This window comes from Ictidomys tridecemlineatus, chromosome 8, assembly GCF_052094955.1.
Source record: "Ictidomys tridecemlineatus isolate mIctTri1 chromosome 8, mIctTri1.hap1, whole genome shotgun sequence".
NCBI lineage: Eukaryota > Metazoa > Chordata > Mammalia > Rodentia > Sciuridae > Ictidomys > Ictidomys tridecemlineatus.
Genome location: NC_135484.1, coordinates 35,852,579 through 35,874,036, shown reverse-complemented (window position 1 = coordinate 35,874,036; position 21,458 = coordinate 35,852,579). Strand labels below are relative to the sequence as shown.

The window sequence follows — 21,458 nt, the reverse complement described above, 5'->3', positions numbered from 1 at the left end:
CTGGTGTGAACCTGCACCATGTACAGCCAGAGGAATGAGAAGTTGTGCTCCATTTGTGTACAATGTGTCAAAATGCATTCTACTGTTAGAACAAAGTTTAAAAAGAAAGGGAAAAAAGACTAAAGACAAAAGAAAAAGACTACTAAGAAGGAAGATAAGAAGTAGATGGGGGGCTAATATTTACTGATGCCAATTCTGTACTGAGTTAGGGACTTCACATGAAATCACGTTAAATCTTAAAAACTATATTTTCAAATTTAAAGTATTTTACTATTTAAAAGATGAGGAAATAAATTCATAGAAGGAGAGTCTTTATTTCCTTTGCACAGAACTAATAAGCAGCAAAATGATCAACACAGAGATCCCTGGCTTTGAAAATCATGCTTTTCCTATTCCTACCATTTGCATTTCTTAAAAGATTCCAGTCTAATTTTGGTTTTATTTTTTTTTCCTAAAATAACTAATTTAAAATTAATCACCCGGGTCACCAATTAACTAGAAGATGAAAATTAATAAACTAGTATTTATATTCTAAAGTCATCCATAGTATAAATGATTCAAAATGGAGAGGGATGCTTGAGTATGTAACTTTTAAGAAAATATTAAAGGCCAGGCACAGTGGTACACATGTGTAATTCCAGTGGCTCTGGAGGCTGAGACAGGAGGATCATGAGTTGAAAGCCAGCCTCAACAACTTAGTGACACCCTAAGCAACTCAGTGAGACCCTGTCTCTAAGTAAAATATCAAAAACACTGGGGATGTGGCTCAGTGGTTAAGTTCCCCTGAGTTCAATCTCTGGTACCAAAAATAAAAAATACTTAAGAAAGAGTGAAGGAATGTATGTGTGTATATATAATTTAATTTTTCCAGTACATAAATATTTCTACTAACAATGCTTCTTTTAGAGTTTCAATATCACAGACAGATTTTATGAAATGAGGACAGAGATAAGCCAGAAATTGTCTTTGAATTAGAACATGTACTTTATCAGACTACAAAATCTCTGGAAACTTTTAACTTTTAACGTGACTAAGTAAAGGAACAGAGGAATAACTATAGAGTGAGTTAGAGAGCATCACAAATTTTTGCAATGCTGTAGTTATTTCCATATCTAATAATATGAAGTCTCAGAACCCCTCATATACAGACTAATCAGCAGGACAAGTGTGCACTATATTGCAGTTACTTCGTGCTAGTAAATGAGGTGGAAACTTTTCAGCAGTTAGGATAAGGACAATGCAGCCCAGCTCACAGAAAACCCATTTACCTCCCTGCCTCCCAAAGCTCATAATTGTGCTTTACCTCTGACAAATCCTGAGGCCACATCTGTGCACTATAAATAGTGATCTGCATAGATGTGTAACACCCAGTTGGATATGAAGCTATATTGCTGATGAACATAAATACTATAGGCATTTTCAATTCACTTATCACACAAAGTTTATTTTCTTATTTGGATGCTTGATATCATTTAGACATAATTCAGGACTTATCCATAAATGAAAACACTCCTTCATAGCTCAAATTATCTGCATGATATCACTGCCTGGCTATAAATAGTGAGCATATCAATTATCTTGCTGCCTCCTTCAGATGACAAACTCCCACCCCTTCTCTCCAGAGGAAGCTCATGTTTTGGTATTTCTAGTTTATGGCTTATAAAGGACCTACTCCACACTATTCTTCTATTTTTATATCTGCAAGAAACTGAGACTAGGAGACAACATAGCTATTTAGGATACTTCTGTTCTGCCTACCACTTTGACTCAAGGACATCTTAGTAAAGCATGCCACATGGATATGCTTGCCACTAAAGCTAGATGGCTCACAAGAACCGTGTGACTTCTCTCATCCAAAGTCACCTTGAGTTGTTAAGTCACCATCATCACCTCAGAAGCCTGTATTCATGGTATAGCTTAGTAATATTAGCTGGTAACTTACCAGAAAACATGGGTTATCAGTGTAACAAGGAAACTTCTAGGTCATCAAAGTTCTTCCTCCCTTATTTTATTTTATAAAAGAAGACAAAGGATGGGTTTTGGTAAAGATATGGATTTTCCCATTGATCAAGCAGAAATACATTTTTCAGATCAGACAGTGTCAACCTAGGATAGTCTAACACCTGCATAAAGGTGAGTTTTAGGGTTCTATATAGAACAAGGCCAGACAGTTCTTAGGTTCATAACTTAGGGTAGTGGCAAAGAACAATAAAAGACACAGAAAGGTGGTCTGCACTATGAAAGTAAAGGATTATCATTATATCTAAAGCCAGCTCATGGTGAATTGGTACACAAGAGGCAGTTGTCTTTGAGAAGATATTTCTGGAGGACTTTGTTGGGAAGTTTCACTCAGTAAAGCAAGACTCTACAGCCTTCTTTCTGCCATTGATTTGAGATGCCCCAAAATTTGACCTAAGAACTCCTCTTTGGGCCGAGATCATTTTTATCCAAAAAATAGCAGTATGTTCATGTGTGAATAGTCTGTAGTTTCAAGTAGCTAAAACTTCTTCACACTTATCTCTTCAGATACTTCAACTCCAATAGAAGTTACCACAAAGCAATTGCAACATCCTGATCTGTGATTGAGAATAAACCTTTTCTCATTGTAAGTTAACTGCCTCACATATTTCATTATAGTAACTCAAAACTAACCAATACATGAGGACAGGAATACTATTGAATAAAACTGGAATCCATAAGTCCACAAGGAGATAGATAAAGAGGAATAGGCACTTCCTTAGAACAGAATGATAACTGATAAAAGTGCAAAGATGATGGAGTTGTAAAACGGTAATTTTGCCTCCATCACCAATACCACATTGATTTGAGCAAGGATAATCAATAGATGCTACATATGAAGACAGGTTTATAAATAAAATTGATAGAGAATTCATGTTCACATGGATTCAAAGTGCCTCTTCATAACTTTCTGATTAGTTCTTAGGGAGAAATTAGTATGAACATAGTAGAGAAACTAGACATTATTGGTGATCAAAATTGACATCACCAAGGAGGTTCAGGTAGATACCATGTGCCTAAAGATATCATACCCTGAAAAAGACAGATTCATTTTTGTAGCAGTCTGATCAGAATGGCATTATCTGAATCTACCTATACGGAAATACTAGATAATTAAAAATTGCTTTGAGCCTGTGGTAATGGTGCCAAAGGACAATTTCAGGGAGATGTGATAGAACAAACTGCTTACATCATGAACCAGAAAGCAGAGTGAGGAAGAAGAAAAGACCAGGGGCCCTCAATCAGCTTTGAAAACATGCTCTCAAGGACCTAATGACCTCCCACAAGGTCCTACCTCCTAAAGGTTCAACCATCTCCCAGTATTGCCACTTTGTATTAAAAGCATTGACCTTTGGGGGCCACTCAACATCCAAATAATTGTACCTTTATAATTGGAATAATTAGGTTTTCTCAGATTCCTAAAATTGGAGACACTTCATGCTTCATACTTTCTGTGTCAACTATTCATACTCCCACTTTTTTTTCCCTTTCTTTCTGTGAGTACTAACTTAATTTCTTGTACAACAAATGATTCCAGACTCACCTTGTTACCCTCTTTCCCCAACCTTGGAATTAACCATCTCATTCTATCAGTTTTTTGAAACCATTTAAAATATTTAGTTGTTTTTTCCCTTCAAAGAACATTCTGGCATTCTAATATGTTCCTTATCACTTGATGTGCAGCTGAAAAAAAAAAAACTAAGAATATTTTCTTCATAAAAAGCACATACTTGTGTGTATGTTTAATCACTTTGTGGATTGAAAAAATCAGAATTAGGTGATCTGCAATAGAACTTTCAAATCAGAGATTATTATGAATTAGGACCTGTTAACAAGGACTCAGTTGCAATTTGTATGATTCAATGTAATTGAAATGACAGGAAAACATTTGGCAGTGCCTCTGAACCTGGCTTCCTTCTGGTGATATACAGAATGATCTGTACTCTGAATCTCATACCTCTCTTCTCTCAGAGCCAGATGATCAAGTAATTTTTGCCAAACATGATCTTTTAAATTCTTTTAGCACAAATTTCCAAATTGCTCTTTTGGACTTGAGTTAAAAAACAAAACCAAAATAAACATTTTTCATATTGAAAGGTTATTAACTCATGCAACTATTGCCTTTTAGAAATGTTTAATCCTATTAATTATTTTTATAAAAAGAGGCAAATACCAACATATTTCTGCATATTTGCCCAAGAGAAAGAGGAGTAATAAACAGGTTACTCTGTTACAGACAATATAACACAAATTTGAGGAGGTAAACTATTTTGGGAAGGTGGGTTGCCCTGCTTTTTCTAAATAGCATCTATTTGAACCCTGAGACCAATATTAAAGCTTTGTTACATTTAAACTCAGTTGGGATGAGATTCTTAAAACTCCTGAGGGATCATTTTTCTCTCAATGTTTTCTCTCCCTGCAGCTACACATGAAATTTAATAGCTCAGGAAAAGGATCCAGTGTCCTCCCTGTTAGAAGAACAATTACATTATTCATTGCCCGCCCCCACCAGCTCAAACAAGTTCTTAAAAAATTCCTTTGTGAGTGTGTGTTTCCTAATCTTTGGCTATTTGGCTTCAAGGCCTCTGAGTTGGCCTGTGAACTGTCCTTGACTATCTCTGCCTCTGCTTTCAATCTTCCTAGTCAGCCAGTCTGAGGGTTTGTGATTTTCTTTCAACTGTTGCGTTACCACTTTTTTATGGACAATGGGGGTCTTCATCTGCTTATCCTTGTGGATGAAATAGTACTGTGTGTGTGTGTGTGTGTGTGTGTGTGTGTGTGTGTGTCTCAGAGAGACAGACAGACAGGCAGACTGTGGAAGGGGAGAAAGGGGAGAGGAAGTATACTGAAAAATAGTTTTCTTCATTCCCCCTTATGTTCCTGTTTTTCCTTCTCTGCACTCGGGGATTCCTTGCTGTGCTCCAAGGCTGAGCAGAGCAGCAGGCTCTGACCCTGACTCACCCAGGTCCCCAGCTGCTCCAGGGAGGTAAAGACCCATATAGACCCCACATTTCATCTGTACAGGGGACCAACCCCACCACTGACCCTGTGCCCACACAGCCCCAGGTTTCTTCTGCATATTAATAATACAGATTAAAAAGAGGTGGACTTAAGAAGTTCTAAACTAAACTTTTCTGATTTTGCTACTTCATTCGAACTAGCCAGATGATAATTCATGCTTATGTCATACTTAAAGATATAAAGTCTACCTGATGGACTATGGTCATTTACAACTTGTTTTCAATTGTTTCTGGAAACTCTGATGCCCCTGATTTTACAAATATACTCATTGACGTATATAAAACATGAAATACAATTTTATGGAAGGTGGCTTGAATGTTGACTTTTACCTCCTTTGACTAGTTTAGAAATTCGTTTCAATATTTCAAAGTTCTGTGAGGAAGGCGAGATTTTTCTGATGGGATTTTTCTGGGTCCTAGAGATCATATCATGTTCCAGGATTTACATACTCTTCCTGTTCATAGAACCAATTTGAATTTGTAATACTTCCCATTTCTTACCCTGCGAAAACTAACAATAAATCTCACAGTGACTCTCCATAGCTAGGGAAAAATCAAGGCACACCATAGCCAATAATGATCTTCAACTGTTCTGACACAATTGTTCCTTTTGTTGTTCTATCACATTCTCTGCCTAAAAAGTAGAATGAGGAGAGGTGACTTTTCAAATTTGCTTTACATTTCTCACTGCCTAGCTTTATCTAAAATATGTAAAAGTCAATATGTACTATATACATTTAAAATTTTAATAGTATATTTTAAATTAATCTAGTATAACCCAAATATTACCATATCAGTAAGTAATCAATATAAAAGTTGTTAATATTCCTTTGACATTTTTGGTAGTGAATCTTCAAAAATCTGTGTATACTTTTATACTCACCCTGGCATATCGTGAAAGACATGAAAAATTAAGGAATGAAAAATAAATTTTACATAATGATAACTTGTTATTTTTACCTTTATTTTATTACTCATAATATCACGTATTAATTGAACACCCAAATATATGTAATAGTCATTGAATTCAGTCAGATTTGCAGACTTTCATTTATATACAAACTATAGTTTTACACCTATTTATAACTTTGTTGCTATGAAGGTATTTGACATACAGGACTATGAGTCTCTTTTGGTGCACTTGACCCAAGCCCCACATATTTTTCCTGAATATTTCCTCCACAGTTCACCTCAACCTTTTTCCTTTCAACGAAATAGATACTTATTGACTAAATAATTTTGTATGATTGGTCTCTATAAGCACTTTCTCATATATTATCAATTTGAATGTACCACAAACTCCACAAAATAGTTAATAGTACACAAGGAAACCAAATGAGAAAGTTTTAATGACATGACCAAAGTTTAACAAAGAGTAGCTCAGGGCCTCTGTTTCTAAATTCATGTTCTTTCACCTTCATGTTAGTGCTAGTTTTGTATAATTTGGACACAGAGAAATGGGAGTTAGGGAAGCCTTTTAGATGGAGCAAATAGCATGAGCATAGAATAGAAAAGAACAGTTCAGTTTGGCTGAAGTCCTTGATCTGTTTACAGCAAACATAAAGAATTTGGGAAAGAACAAGGCTGTGCTGAGGCAGCCTCAGATGTCAGGTTTGGAATTTTGCATTTTATTTTGATGACTATGTGCTACAGTAGTTAGAGAAAGTAATTGAAAGGGAGAAACCTCCTTATTTTTTATTACTGAAAATGCTATTTATTTGCTTTTCAGAGGAAGCTTATTTTCACCTTAGTAGCAGTAGGAGGAGAGATAAATAGTTCAACCTGCACCTGTCAATGATAAGCTTTTGCTGCCCACCCCTTCCTATCCTTCTCCAGTATGGAACGGAAGCACCAAATCCCAACCAGCTGGCCTCTCTATGTACCACTGGTCAGAAGTTGCCAAGGTGACAAAGGATGGATAGGTCATTTCCAAATTTACCACCACTTTTCAGCCACACGCTCGGTTGAGGATGAAGAATTATAAGTTAAATTTTAGTTTTTAATGCTCAACACAGCAGTCAGAAAGATCCCTTTAAAATATATAAGATCCCTTTAAAATGTGTAATATCATGCCATTCCTTTGCTTTAAGCCCTGCAATAACCTTCTATTTTGTTCAGAGTGAAAGCCCTCTAGTATCTGCAGAGTCTCTCTTTTACTCAACTCCTCTAGCCACACTGGTATCTGCACAGTGCCTCAAACACACTACACTTGCTGCTGCCTCCAGACATTTGCACTTATTATTCCTTCTGCCTAGAACACTTTTATGTAGATTCCTATAAAGGCCACTCTCTCACCCTCTTCTGATCTTTGTTTAAATACTGTTTTCAATGAGGCCTCACTAGTTACTCTATTTAAATTAAATCCCATGCCAGCATACCCTATCCTCTTTCCATTCATTTTCTGACATCCTTAACCTTTTATGTATGTACTTTTTTCCTTGTGCATAACTAAGCTTGCACTCTGCCACTAAGCTATACCCCAGCCCAACTTTAACCAGTCCTCCCTCTCTCTCTCTCTCTCTCTCTCTCTCTCTCTCTCTCTCTCTCTCTCTCTAATCTTCATTGATTTATTTGAAACAGAGTCTATGTAGCACAGGCTACCTTGAACTTGAGATCCTCTAACCTCAGCCTTTGAGTTACTGGGATTACTGGTATGAGTCACCATGCCGTGTTCTATGTATTTGTTTTCAATATCTCTTCTTCCACTAGAATATAGCATCTGAAAGAAGAAATTTGATCTGTTATGCTCAACGTTGTATCTAGTAAGATATAGAACAGTGCCTGGCACAATGAAAGATCTCAATAAATATTTTTAAAATAAAATGAATGAAGTATTTTTCCCCCTGAGGATTGGGCACATCACTCTTTTTGAATATTTTGGTTTATTAAAAAAAACATTAAACTTATTATTTTCATTGAATCTAGAGGAAATTCATACTCCTGACTATTTTTGGTTTCTCTGTTAAATACTACATTTTCTTTCCCCAAGGGCTTGTAGTATCACCAGAATTTTATCAGAGATGATCTGTTTCTTCTAGGCTATAGAATGGAATATAGCAAAGCCTAGGATCTTGCTAAATCGCCATCTGCTGGCTATGACATAATCTGTTATCATAAATATTATTATTTATTTTGTCTAGTATGTAATTTCTACTCTGTTGATATCTCATATGTACAGGTACCCTTTGAGTTATAATGAGGTTATATGCCAATAAACCTATTGTAAATTAAAACTATCATGAACCCAAAATGCTTAGTTTAGTTTAGCCACCTTAAACATACTCAGAACACTCACGTTAGACTACAGTTGGGTGAATTAATCTAAACCGAAATGTTTTACAATGAAGCAAGAATACTTCATATAATTTATTGAATATTGTACTAGAAATGAAAAGTACATTTATGAATGAGTATGGTTTTGCATCATCAGAACATCAAAAATCATAAATAAAACCATCACAAATTGTAGACTATATATATGTAGTTAATTTGTGATATTTCAAATTGTTTTATGGTCATTCACCTTTTAACTTCAGAAATGATTTAAAGCATATATAGTTTTTCCTCTATAACTGGTTTTAAGGGCATCTTTCTATTATGTTGCTTCAGTATTTCCCTCCAATTATTTAAGCATTGAAAATGTTTTCAGAGTATTAATTAACCTTATTCATTTTTTTTCTTTATATTGTAATGAAAGTAATGGATAGAGTATTCGGAAAATGGTACAAGTTCTTTTGTCTTTCTTTTTTTCTTAGTAGAGTTTGAACTCAGAGGAACTTTACCACTGAGTTATATCCCCAGCTCTTTTTATTTTTTATTTTGAAACAGGGTCTTACTAAGTTATTAGGCTGGCCTTGAACTTGAAATCTTCCTACTTCAGTCTCCCAAGTCACTTGGAGTATAGGTATTTGCCATTGCATCTGGTTCAATTCTTTTGAAAATAGAATACAAATGGAGTAGGCCTTTATCATGTTGCCTTAGTAAGAAGAAAGATCATGATGTCAACTCTGATCTGGAAGATGTGGGTCTTAGAGCCCAACCCCAACAAGCCAGTTGTTACTGTTATACCATTTCCTTCTTCTGGGCCATGCTTCTCCTCAATTTCTTAGACATCTCAAAGTTTCTGAGAGGCAAGACTATTCCTTAGAAAATGTTAAAGGCCCTTAACTATAGAGACATTTTATCAGAACTGATAATGACTTAAGCTTCTTATCCAAAAAATGGTTCTTTGAATTTCTGAGTATTGCTAAAAAAAAAGTAGTTGAAAGTTAATATCCCTTAAAATATTATTGTTTATATGTGATGCCCCACAAAATCTCACACTGAGACAAAGCAAGAAGGTTTAGAGAACAAATGATCATAAAATGTTTTCAGAGTGTTAGTTAACCTTATTCATTCTTTTTTTTCTTTATATTGTAATGAAAGTAATGGATAGAGTATTCAGAAAAGGGTACAAGTTCTTTTTTCTTTCTTTCTTAGTAGTAGAGTTTGAACTCAGGTGAAAGCTTTCACCTGATTAGTGGGTTAATCCCAAATGTGATTAATTGAGTGGTAACTAGAATCAGGTGGGATGTGGCTGGAGAAAGTGGTTCATTGGGGCATGGCTATGAGGTATATATTTTTATCTGGAGAGTGGAATCTCTCTCTGCTTTCTGATCATCATGTGTGCAGCTTTCCTGTGCCACATTCTCCCACCATGATATTCAGCCTCACCTGATCCCGAAGGAATGGAGTCTGTTTTTATGGATTGAGACCTCTGAAACTGAGAGCTCCCAAATAAGCTTTTCCTCTTCTACAATTGATCTGGTTGGGTCCTTTAGTCACAGCAGCAAAAAAGCTGACTAAAACAGAAATTGGTACCAGAAGTGGGAGTTTTGCTGTGACTAACCTAAAAATGTGGTTCAGAAGCTTTTGGAGCTTTCTGAAATTTGTTGGAGGAATTTTGAGATTCTTAGTAATGGAAGCTGGAATTCTTTGGATTGTTGTAAGTGGAGCTTAATGGCTGATTCTGGTAGGAGCTCAGAAGACCAGAATGCCAAAAAGACCATGGATAGTGAAGAAAGGCCTCAAAAGGGTTTAGAGGAGAAGGAGGACACTATCAGTAGTGGGACTAGGGGCCATTCATGTTGTGTTCTGGCTGAGAAGTTGCCTGCATTTTGCCCATATCCTGAGACTCTCTGTAAGGTTGATTTTAAAAGCAACGGACTTCTTAATTTATCAGAGAAAATTTCTAGACAACAGAGCATTCAAGCAGTGGCAGGGATATTGCTGGCAGCTTTTTGCCAAATTTATTATGATAATCAGGAGCAGAAAGCAGAGCAGAAAGATTTGGAAAACGTCGACTTGAAAGGCAGGAGTAAACTAGAGCTAAGGAAGCTGCAGTTTTTGAAGACATTACCCCCAAAAGAAGAAGATCACTATTAAACAGGGATGAGAGGGGAGAGGGAAAGGGAGAGAGAAGGGAAATTGCATGGTAAAGGAAGGAGACCATCATTGTTATACAAAATTATATAAAAGAGGAAGTGAGGGGAAAGGGGAAAAGAAAAAAAACAAGAGAGACAAATGAATTACAGTAGATGGGATAGAGAGAGAAGATGGGAGGGGAGGGGAGGGGAGGGGGAATAGTAGAGGATAGGAAGGGCAGCAGAATACAACAGACACTAGTATGGCAGTATGTAAAAAGTGGAAGTGTAACCGATGTGATTCTGCAATCTGTATACGGGGTAAAAATGGGAGTTCATAACCCACTTGAATCAAATGTATGAAATATGATATATCAAAAGCTTTGTAATGTTTTGAACAAGTAATAATAATAATAATAATAAAAAGACATTACCCCCACTAAAGAAATGATTTGCCTAGAGACAGTAAGAAAGATGGCTTGAGGGCAGCTCTGAAGCTGGCAAGAACACATCCATCTCAAGCTCAAGGGAGCAAAAGTGAAAATTATTTTGAGAAGAGACCAGTGGGGCACTCTTGCACAAGGGGGTCTAGGAAGTTTTTTTCAACATGCTCAACTACTCATACATTCAGAAGCCCACTGCAGCTAAGGTCCCTGGAGGCTTGGAGGCCTGATGGCTGCTTGAGATGGCAGCAGACCTTGGTGTCAACCATGTGCTGCTGGTTCTGCAGAAATGCAGGATGCTGGAATTAGGGGTTCATGGAGGCTTCCACCAAGATTTCAAAGGAAGGCCTGGGAGGCCAGGCAAAGTGCAGCAACGTTGGAGTCCCTGTGGGCACTTCCTGAGAAGGCAAAGTGTGGAGAAGTGAGGAAGAAGTCAAAGCTGCAAAGGAGATTCCCCACAATTAATAAATGTCAGTAACATGGGACATACTTCTAGGAAATAGCAGAGACAAGTCAACAGAAAGGCCATTTGGGCTGCAACCAAAAAGGCCACAGGGAGCAGAGCTAGACAAGCCCTTTGAAGAGAACATCACAATGCCTTGTGCCTCAGATGCTGGTTGTAGAGCTATAGGACTTGTTTGCCCAGATGGATTTTGGTCTTTCTTAGGTCCTATCCCTTCTATCTATGCTCCTAATTTTGCAAATGGAAATGTTTACTTTTTATCATTATGTACTGGATACTTGTAAATTGCTTTTAAATTTACAGGAGCTCACAATGTGAGATCACATTGAGTCTCAGAGAAGACTTTGAACTTGAACTTTGCTCAATCTCATAACTGTTGAGACTATGGGGACTCTTGGGAATGAAATAAATATATTTTGCATTGTCAGATGAGTGTAAGCTTTTGGGAGCAGGGAGCAGAATGTTATGGTTTAGATGTAGTGTTCCCCAAAATCTCACATGTGAAACCATGCAAAAAGGTTTGGAGGAAAAATGATTGGGTTATAGCATTAACCTAATCAATTTCTTCATCCATTGACTGGTGGTAATAATGCCACATTTACTGAATTGGGAATGTTACACTTTGTAAAAAAAAAAAAAAAGGTTGCAGGAATGCTAGGTGTATGATTATAATTTCTGTCCAATAACATTAATATTGGTCAGCTTTTTATCGCTGTCATCAAAATATCTGACAAGAACAACTTAGAGGAGGAAGGATTTATTTTAACTGCTGGTTACAGAGGTTTTTCTTCATGGTCAGCTGGACTCTGAGGCAGAAAAATCAAGACTGAAGAGCATGGCAGAGTAAAGCTCATGGCAGCCAGAAGCAGAGAGGGTTGGAGGGGAGGAAGGGGCCAAGAACAAGTTATAGTCCTCAAGGTTGCACAGTGAGTAACTGACTTCTCTCAATCATGCCTTACCTATCACAAACGTTCACTTTCTTCCAGGAGTCAATTCAAATGATTAATATATTGAATGGATTAATCCACTTATGAGGATAGAACTGTGGTGACATAACCACTTCCCAAAAGCCTCGACTATGGATATTCCTGCATTGGGGGCCAGGTCTTCCACACATGAGCTTTCGAAGGATATTCCAGATACAAACCATACAACGATTTATTATACAGATTAATTACCACTTTATGTATAAGTACTTATTTCTCCATCTATATCCTAAAATGTTTGAAAATGGTGTATCATTCTTATATTTTGTCTCCTCAAAATATTTATCTCCTGGTCAACTGTCCTTTCTATTCAATATGAACAAAAGTATTTTTCATTTGATGAATTAGATTCTATGCAGTGATGAAATGTTTCCAGATTATCGCATATTTGAGACTGAATTCATTCATTAGTAATACGAGAAGAGGGTGCCTGATTTTTTTTGTTATTGTTGTTAATTGCAAATAACAATTGAGATTCTTTAAAACAGAATCATTTTAACTAAGAGGAGTGATGTTCTGATATTTAGAAAAAAATTAGATAATTTTTCTTTTTATCTTTATTCTGGAAAGCCAGTACTGCACTAGATCAAATGCTGACTGTTATGCACTATTAGCTTTAAAAGTTAGGACCCAGCTTTGAGTCTCTGACTGCAGAATGACCATATCAAGCCAGAATGGCTTTAAAAGGAACTTTAAATAGGTATAAAAACTGAAAAGCTGGGGATGGTGTGGGAAAAGAGAAAAGGTGCTTTGTTTTAGGGACTTTTTTTTTTTTTAAATCCATCAGGCACAGGACATCAGAGAATACTTGGGTCAATGAAGTCTCTAGAGTTTAGTAAATATCTAGGACAAACCTAACAGCTTGGAGAAAGGGAAGGAAAACATGTAATAAAACCAGCTGGATTATTTAAAAATCCATTTTTCAGATATTCACATGAAGTTGAACATTCTGTTTCTCTAATGAGTAGAAAATTATTACAGGTGTTTGTTAAGGCTATAAAGAATAGTTGAAGGTAACTTGAGATTCACCCAGTATTTCTTCTCTTCTTTGATAGGGAATATGGTGTTATTAATGATGGTTCATTTGTTCTTCCAGTGAGGGCAAATAAGGATGGACTCTTCTTATAAAGGGGGAAAACAATGGGAATATTCTTTTTTATGCTTCTCGATGGTTTCCAATGTTTTAATGTTTGTCATTGGAATAAAAATAAGGACTTTTTAAAGTCACTTTAAAAATCATAGGAACTATAAAATTCCTTAATGAATAAGGAGTTATTGGATAAAACATTTTGTGTTATTTACAAAAATATAGTTTTAGTAATCCAACAACATTTATCAAAAGCTTTACGTTACTCATTCAGAAATACTAGTCCTCATAAACTTGCCAAAGGGAAAATAGTAAATATGCTATTTACCAAGGTATCTATTTTATAAAGCAAAATATAAGGCCACCATTAAAACAATGCCACTAAAAATGATGTTTATAATGTTAAGAGAAAAATATCAAATATATAAAGTCATGTTGTGTTGTAAAATCTATTAAAAAAAGAAAGAAACAAAAATTCCCCAATATGTAATATACCAAAATACTAATGGGACTATATTTAAGTGTCAGTTGCATCAAGTTCTCTCAACTTTTCTGTAGATTTTTGTAAGCACAAATAAAATTTTAAAATAAGAAAATTATTGCTATTGAAATTAAGGGAAGGATTTCCTCTTCTGTCTCAGGACACTTCCTTTAGAAAGTTTATACTTCTAAATATATTCTCCTCTCTTTGAAACATGTATAAATCTAAATAGGCCTTTTCTCAACCCTGAGGGTCTCAGGAACCTGCAATGCATGGCTGTCAAATGTGAATATCAAGGAAGGTTAGTAGAGATCTTCAGCTCTTGTGGGAGGTTAGGAGCTCACCTTCAATAGACACTTGGCTCAAAGTTGCACAACTATCTTCTCTCATAACAATAGGAGGAGTGTGTTTTTCCTCTGGGCAAGGTCAATTTGCCAACACAGATGGTTACTCAATTACCTGCTTAACAATCATGAAATTCATCTGGAGAAATAAAAGACCCAGAATAGCTAAAGCAATTCTAAGCAGGAAGAGTGAAACAGGTGGTATAGTGTTATCAGATTTCAAACTATACTATAGAGCAATAGTAACAAAAACAGCATGGTACTGGTACCAAAACAGGCAGGTAGATCAATGGTACAGAATAGAGGATACAGAGACCAATCCACAAAATTACAACTACCTTATATTAGACAAAGGTGCTAAAAGCATGCAATGGAGAAAGGATAGCATCTTCAACAAATGGTGCTGGGAAAATTGGAAATCGATATGCAACAAAATGAAATTGAATCCCTTTCTCTCACCATGCACAAAAGTTAACTCAAAATGGATCAAGGAGCTAGGAATCAAACTAGAGACTCTCCATCTAATAGAAGAAAAAGTTGGCCCTAATCTCCATCTCGTGAGGTTGGGCTCCAAATTCCTTAATAGGACACCTATAGCACAAGAGTTAAAAATCAATAATCAACAAAAGGGACATATTCAAACTAAAATGTTTTTCCTCAGCATGAGAAATAATAAGTGAGGTAAATAGGGAGCCTACATCCTGGGAACAAATTTTTACCCCCCACACTTCAGATAGAGCACTAATCTCCAGAGTATACAAAGAACTCAAAAAGTTAAACAAGAAACAACAAAAAAAACCAAATAATCCAATCAACAAATGGGCCAAAGATCTAAACAGACACTTCACAGAGGAGGATATACAATCAATCAACAAGTACACAAAAAAATGCTCACCATCTCTAGCTATCAGAGAAATGCAAATTAAAACCAATCTAAAATACCATCTTACTCCTATAAGAAAGGCAGCCATTATGAAGTCAAACAATTCCAAGTGCTGGCGAGGATGTGGGGAAAAAGGTACACTTGTACATTGCTGGTGGGACTGCAAACTGGTGCAGCCAATTTGGAGGGCAATATGGAAATTCCTTGGAAAGCTGGGAATGGAACCACCATTTGACCCAGCTATTCCCCTTCTCGGACTATACCCAAAAGACCCCTAAAAAGAGCATACTACAGGGACACAGCTACATCAATGTTCATAGCAGCACAATTCACAATAGCTAGACTGTGGAACCAACCCAGATGCCCTTCAACAGATGAATGGATTAAAAAATGTGGCATTTATACACAATGGAATATTACTCAGCATTAAAAAAATAACAAAATCATGGCATTTGCAAGGAAATGGATGGCACTAGAGCAAATTATGCTAAGCGAAGCTAGCCAATCCCTAAAAAACAAATGCCGAATGTCTTCTCTGATATAAAGGAGGTGACTCAAAACAGAGTAGGAAGGAAGAGCATGAGAAGAAGATTCCCAGGAAACAAGGAAAAGAGGTGGGAGGGAAAGGGAGGGAGAAGGGGAATTGCATGGAAGATGGAAGGAGACCCTCATGGGTTCACAAAATACATATACGATGGTGTGAAGGGAAGAAAAAAAAGAGAGAGAGAGAGATAAGTGTCACAGTAGAATGGGTAGAGAATAGTGATGGGAGGGGTGGGGGAGGGGAGTGGAGGATAGGGAGGGCAGCACAATACAACTGACACTAGGATTGCTGTATGTATACACATGGATGTATAACCAATGTGATCCTGCAATCTGTACACGCGGAAAAATTAGAATTCATACCCTATTTAAATCAAACGTATATGTCAAGATCATTGTATTGTCTTGAGCAACTAATAAAAAAATTACCTGCTTAAAGTTAGGATGAACTATGTATCTAATAGTAGTTTCCTACTGGTTTTCCTGAAAAAGGATTGTTTATTTTGAAAATATAAATAATGCATTGTATCTGCTGGGCTCTCCTAAGGGCAGGTAGGAGAACTTTGTCTGCAATCATTAAGTGAATGATCTGTGATATGCATCACATTCTGATTCAATGTTTATTCAATAATAAAAATCACTTTCTCTCTACTACCTTTTGGACAGAATATTTCAGTTGGAAGGAGAGATTGTTTTTAATTATAATTCAATATTTTCTAAATTATATAAGGGGCTTTATTATGTTTAAATAGAAAATACACTTTATTTTTTACATTAGTGTCTATTTTCCTAATTGATGATTTCTTTATTTTTTTGTTTATAATCAGTTAATAATCACTTGATTGGTTTAGCTTATTTAAAGCAATATGCTCCCTTCTACTCCAAATTCTTTTTATTGGACACTGTTCCATTTTTTTCTGCATGGCACACAATAAAGAGTTTTAAGCATGAGAAGTGTATCAGCACCATCTTGCTGCAATGAGAACCTCCACTAGTCTCCTGTAGAAGTCAACTTAACATTTTCTCTGATTTTCAAAGCAACTATTTTCTAATTTGTTCTGGTTAGCCTTTCCTCTGCTTTGTTTTCTGATTTAAAAATATTCCTGTAGTTATTTATTTCCTTTATCCTCCATTGTTCCTTTGCTCGCCTTCAGTTGTGTTCTATATTGGGCATGCACAAATTGACCATATAATCTAACATTCAATCTAGGACATTCTGAGAGTGAAAGGTTAGATTAGCAAATGCTGAGAAGTCATGCACTAGCCAGGCCTGTCTGTCCTAAGCACAACTGGATGTATGCAGGATTGCCCAATAAAATAAGAATGCCTCATACCTCTAATCCCAGAGACTTGGAAGGCTGAGGATGGAGGTTCTCAAGTTTGAGACCAGCCTCAGCAATTTAGTGAGGCCCTAGGCGAGTTAGCAAGACCCTGTTCCAAAATTAAAAATTAAAAAGGGCTGGGGATGTAGTGATGTTTTAGTCAGTTTTTTCACTGCTGTGATTAAAGGATCTGATCAGAATAACTGTAGAGGAGGGAGGAAGGGTTTATTTGAGGTCTCACATTTCAGAGGTCTTAGTCTATAGAAGGGCTGGCTCCATTCCTCAGGGCTTGGAGTGAGGCTGAATATCATGGCAGGAAAGGATGGCAGAGGGAGCAGTTCATGTCATGGTGATCAGAAAACAAAGAGAGACTCCACTCTTTAGATACAAATATACACCCAAAGCCATGCTCCAATTCTTACCTCCTCCAGGTACCCCTACCACTTCAGTTGTTACTCAGTTAATCCCTATCCAGAGTAAATCACTGATTGGGTTAAGACTCTTACAACAGGGCTGGGGGTGTGGCTCAAGTGGTAATGCGCTCACCTGGCATGTGCGGGACACTGGGTTTGATCTTCAGCACCACATAAAAGTAAAATAAAGATCTTGTGTCCACCAAAAAACTGAAAAATAAATATTAAAAAAATTCTCTCTCCTCCCTCTCTCTCTCTCTCTCTCTCTCTCTCTCTCTCTCTCTCTCTCTCTTTCTCTCTCTCTTTAAAAAAAGACTTACAACATAATCATTTCTCCTCTGAACCTTCTTGGACTGTCGCACGTGTGAGTTTTTGGGAGACACCTCATATCCAAACCATAACAAACGGTAAAGCAAAATTAGATTTAATTCTAATTTGGATGCCAAATTAGAACTTGGTTTCAGATAAAAAATAATTTTTTTTTCTTCCTCTTCCTCATTTATTTTTAGTATATGTTTTCCCCATGACAATCATACTCTGAATCAGCTCTGAGGAGAAAACTGAACAGACTGTGCCCAAGTCAAAAGAATCTGGGATAGAAATTGTCTATGGCTTGGAAGTAATGGTTTATTGATAATAAATCAATAAAGTAGTTATGAATCAATTATTAACAAAAAGATAAGCAGATAGGTAAGTAGGTAGGTAGGTAGAGAGATGAATCAATAAAGTAGTTATGAATCAATTATTAACAAAAAGATAAGCAGATAGGTAAGTAGGTAGGTAGGTAGAGAGATGAAATTCAGCTTTTATTTTGTATTTATCTTGTATTTATATTTATTAAATCTAGTATAATATTAGATGTGTGGTCATTATAAACATGTTTATCAGAACAGTTTTCCTCAAGTACGGTAATTTGTTAATCCTGAATAGGATGGATAATTCAATATCTACAGTATGTTATGAAAAATAAGTCAATAGGTTAAATGTAATAAAACTAGCAAATAATGTGTGTATAATTTAAGTGAATAGAAATAAATTCATTTATAAGACAAAAAATACTTCTTTATTCTTTTGGAGAAAATTAAGTTCATTTTTCAATTAGGATACTGATGGATAAACATTATTTAAAAGGCTAAAGAAAATAAATCATGTTTTTTAAATATATTTTGAAATGTTTTTTCTCTTTTCCCATTTAAGTTTTCAAAAATATTTTGAGGAAAAATACAAAAATATTTTGCTCTATTAAAGTGATCCCATCACTTTTTGGCATTCCACAATATACAACATTTTCTCCTACTGTCAAAAGAATAAGTGTCTATTGCTAGTAATTCCTTTTTAATTCTCTGAATTTTCTTTCTTCCTCCTTTGGCAGTTACAGTTGAGAAATGTAAAGAAAGACTGTGCCTGAGCTGGCTGGTATTGGTAGCTCATTTCTTCCCCCTTTTGATAGCTTAGTTCTACACTGATCTTTAGTCAGTTTAACAAAAGAACCAGCTGATACAGCTCTGGGGGTGCCCCTTGTCCACAAATAAAGCTAGGGTTTGTTTGTTTGTTTTATTTGTTATTTTTAGATATACATGACAGTAGAATGTATTTTGACATGTTATACATACATGGAGTAAAACTTATTCTAATTAGTATCTCCTTCTTATGGTTGATCATGATGTGGAGTTACACTGGCCCTGTATTCATATACAAGAGAGGAAAATTATATCCAGTTCATTCTACTGTCTTTCCTATTCCCATTGCCTCTCCCTTCCCTTCAGTACCCTTTGTCTAATCCAATGAACTTTTATGCCGCAGTCTGGCTGGGCACAAAATCACGAGCCACTCAAACAGGAACAAACTTTATTTTTGAAACTCCTGCCAATGCCCTGTATGCTCCCGGGAAATATGCCAACCCACACACGCGGTGTTCTCCCGGGCCACACTACCCCAACAGGAAATCCCTCCTCCGGAATTCCCTCCTACCGCACTTTCCCAACTAATGGGAACCCTTTGGGAGTCCCGCTAGAGCTCCAAAGTAGCAGGCTGAGGTGGACAGCAGGGGTCTAATATCCATTTGAATGCAGATCTTAACATAATCATATCATCTCAATGGCTTGCTGGCATCACCTTTCTACCAAAAATGCCATGCATCATTACTATTTGGCTATGGCTCTTAGCACTTCTATTTTTCCCTATTACCTCCCTTACTGTGTGTTAGCATCTGCATATCACAGACAACTTTTGGCCTTTGTTTTGGGGGGATTGGCTTATTTCACTTAGCACAATATTCTCCAGCTCCATCCATTTACCAGCAAATACCATAATTTCATTCTTCTTTTTAGCTGAGTAATTATTGTGTTGTGTATATATACCACATTTTCTTTACCCATTCACCCATTGATGGGAAGCCTAGGTTTTTAACATCCTCTGGCACCATCAAAGGAAGTTTTCTGTTAAGGTCTGTAAACAAGTCAAAATAACACCTGGCATTTTGCCAGGGTAATGTTAGAGTTCGTAAACAAGTCTGGATGGTGCCTGGCAAAATGCCAGATGGAGTGGTTTGAGAAGTAACAAAAGCGAGCCATTAAGTGTGGAGATTCCTTATTGGTTGACTGATGTATCTAGTTTATGTTAATTAGATAAGCTGTGTGTAATGTATAAATAGCTCTGTTGTCCTACAATAAACGGCTCCTACTCCTGCTGTATCAATGTACACAAGTTTTTCGTCACACCCCCCCCTCCCCCGGGCTATTTTGCTGCAGCGGGACTGTGGCAGTTTTCCTTGTTGCATTGTCAAAATCAAGCAGCCATTCTCCACTCTCTTTCTCTATCTTTCAGTATGGATACATGTGTAGAGTGGCAGTATGAGGTGAGGTCCTCTTTTTACATGACAAGTCGTCTCCTCCTTGCCCCGGCACATCTCTGTGAGAGAACATGTGTGCCTTGCTGTTTTCACTGCCAAAGTTCTCCAGGATACCCACTTCAGTGCCACTGGTTATTTTTGGCATATGTGTGTCTATGTATGAGACATACTCTCTGAATTTGGGGAAGCTGATGGTGTCATTGGACCAGATATGTCTTTTCATTGTGTATTTATGACACCAAAAGAGACCTTTTACCTAGGTTCCAGATTGAATCCAGAGAATCAAATCACTTCATTGCATTGCAATCACTTGTAAGTCATTCTGAAAATCTCCCTTTGCTCTTTATAAGGTTTCAGATAGTAGAACTTTATTTATTTATTTATTTATTTTGTACTGGGGATTGAACACAGAAGCTGAAACACTGAGCTACATCCCAGCCCTTTATATTATTTTTTTTTAAATTTTGAGACAGGGTCCCACTAAGTTGTTGAGGTCCTCACTAAGTTGCCAAGACTGGCCTCGAATTTTCAATCCTCCTGCCTCAGCCTCCTGAATCACTAGGATTACAGGTGTGTGTCACTGCACCTGGCTCCAGACAGAGAACTGTGAAGGAAAACAAATATTTTAAAAGATTTCCATTAGGTTTTGCTCCTAATATATTTCTTCTTTTTAAAATGGACTAGAGTTTGAAATAATTATGGAAACTTTGTTTAATAAGCCATGGGTATTTTATAGTGTAAATTATAGAGTTAAAAAAGAAATATTGGGTGAATAAATACATTTACAGATTTTTGTAAATTATTTTAGGATGATCTGAGCTAGGTGAGTTTTCTTAAGGCACAGGTGTGAAATATAGTTTAAAGAGTAATCCTCAGTGGTTTATAAAACTATCCCCACATGCACCTTTGGAATAAATTGAGGACTTTTATAATAAAAATCTTATTCTTTGCTCTTCTCTAAAACAGAGACAGGTTCATATTCTGAGTACATGAAAAGGCTAAACCTCTTTATTGTCTTCTCTGGCAGTTTCTCATTTCTGTATAGTGCCCTCTGCCAAGTTAAGCTATAAATCTTCTTTGTTGACTTAACTAAAAGCTATAAGTAAATGATTCTGCTATATATATAGGAGATATTTTTTTTAATCTAAAACACTGGAATAAATTAAAAAATCACCCAGCAGAGAATATCATTATTACTTGT

The 21,458-nt window shown here is 36.4% G+C and overlaps 1 protein-coding gene across 5 annotated transcripts in view; it reads left to right on the top strand.

Moving 5' to 3' along the window:
* Positions 1-21,458, top strand: part of LOC120889133 (uncharacterized) — a 53,462-nt gene that overhangs the window by 24,552 nt on the left and 7,452 nt on the right. The window lies entirely within an intron of this gene.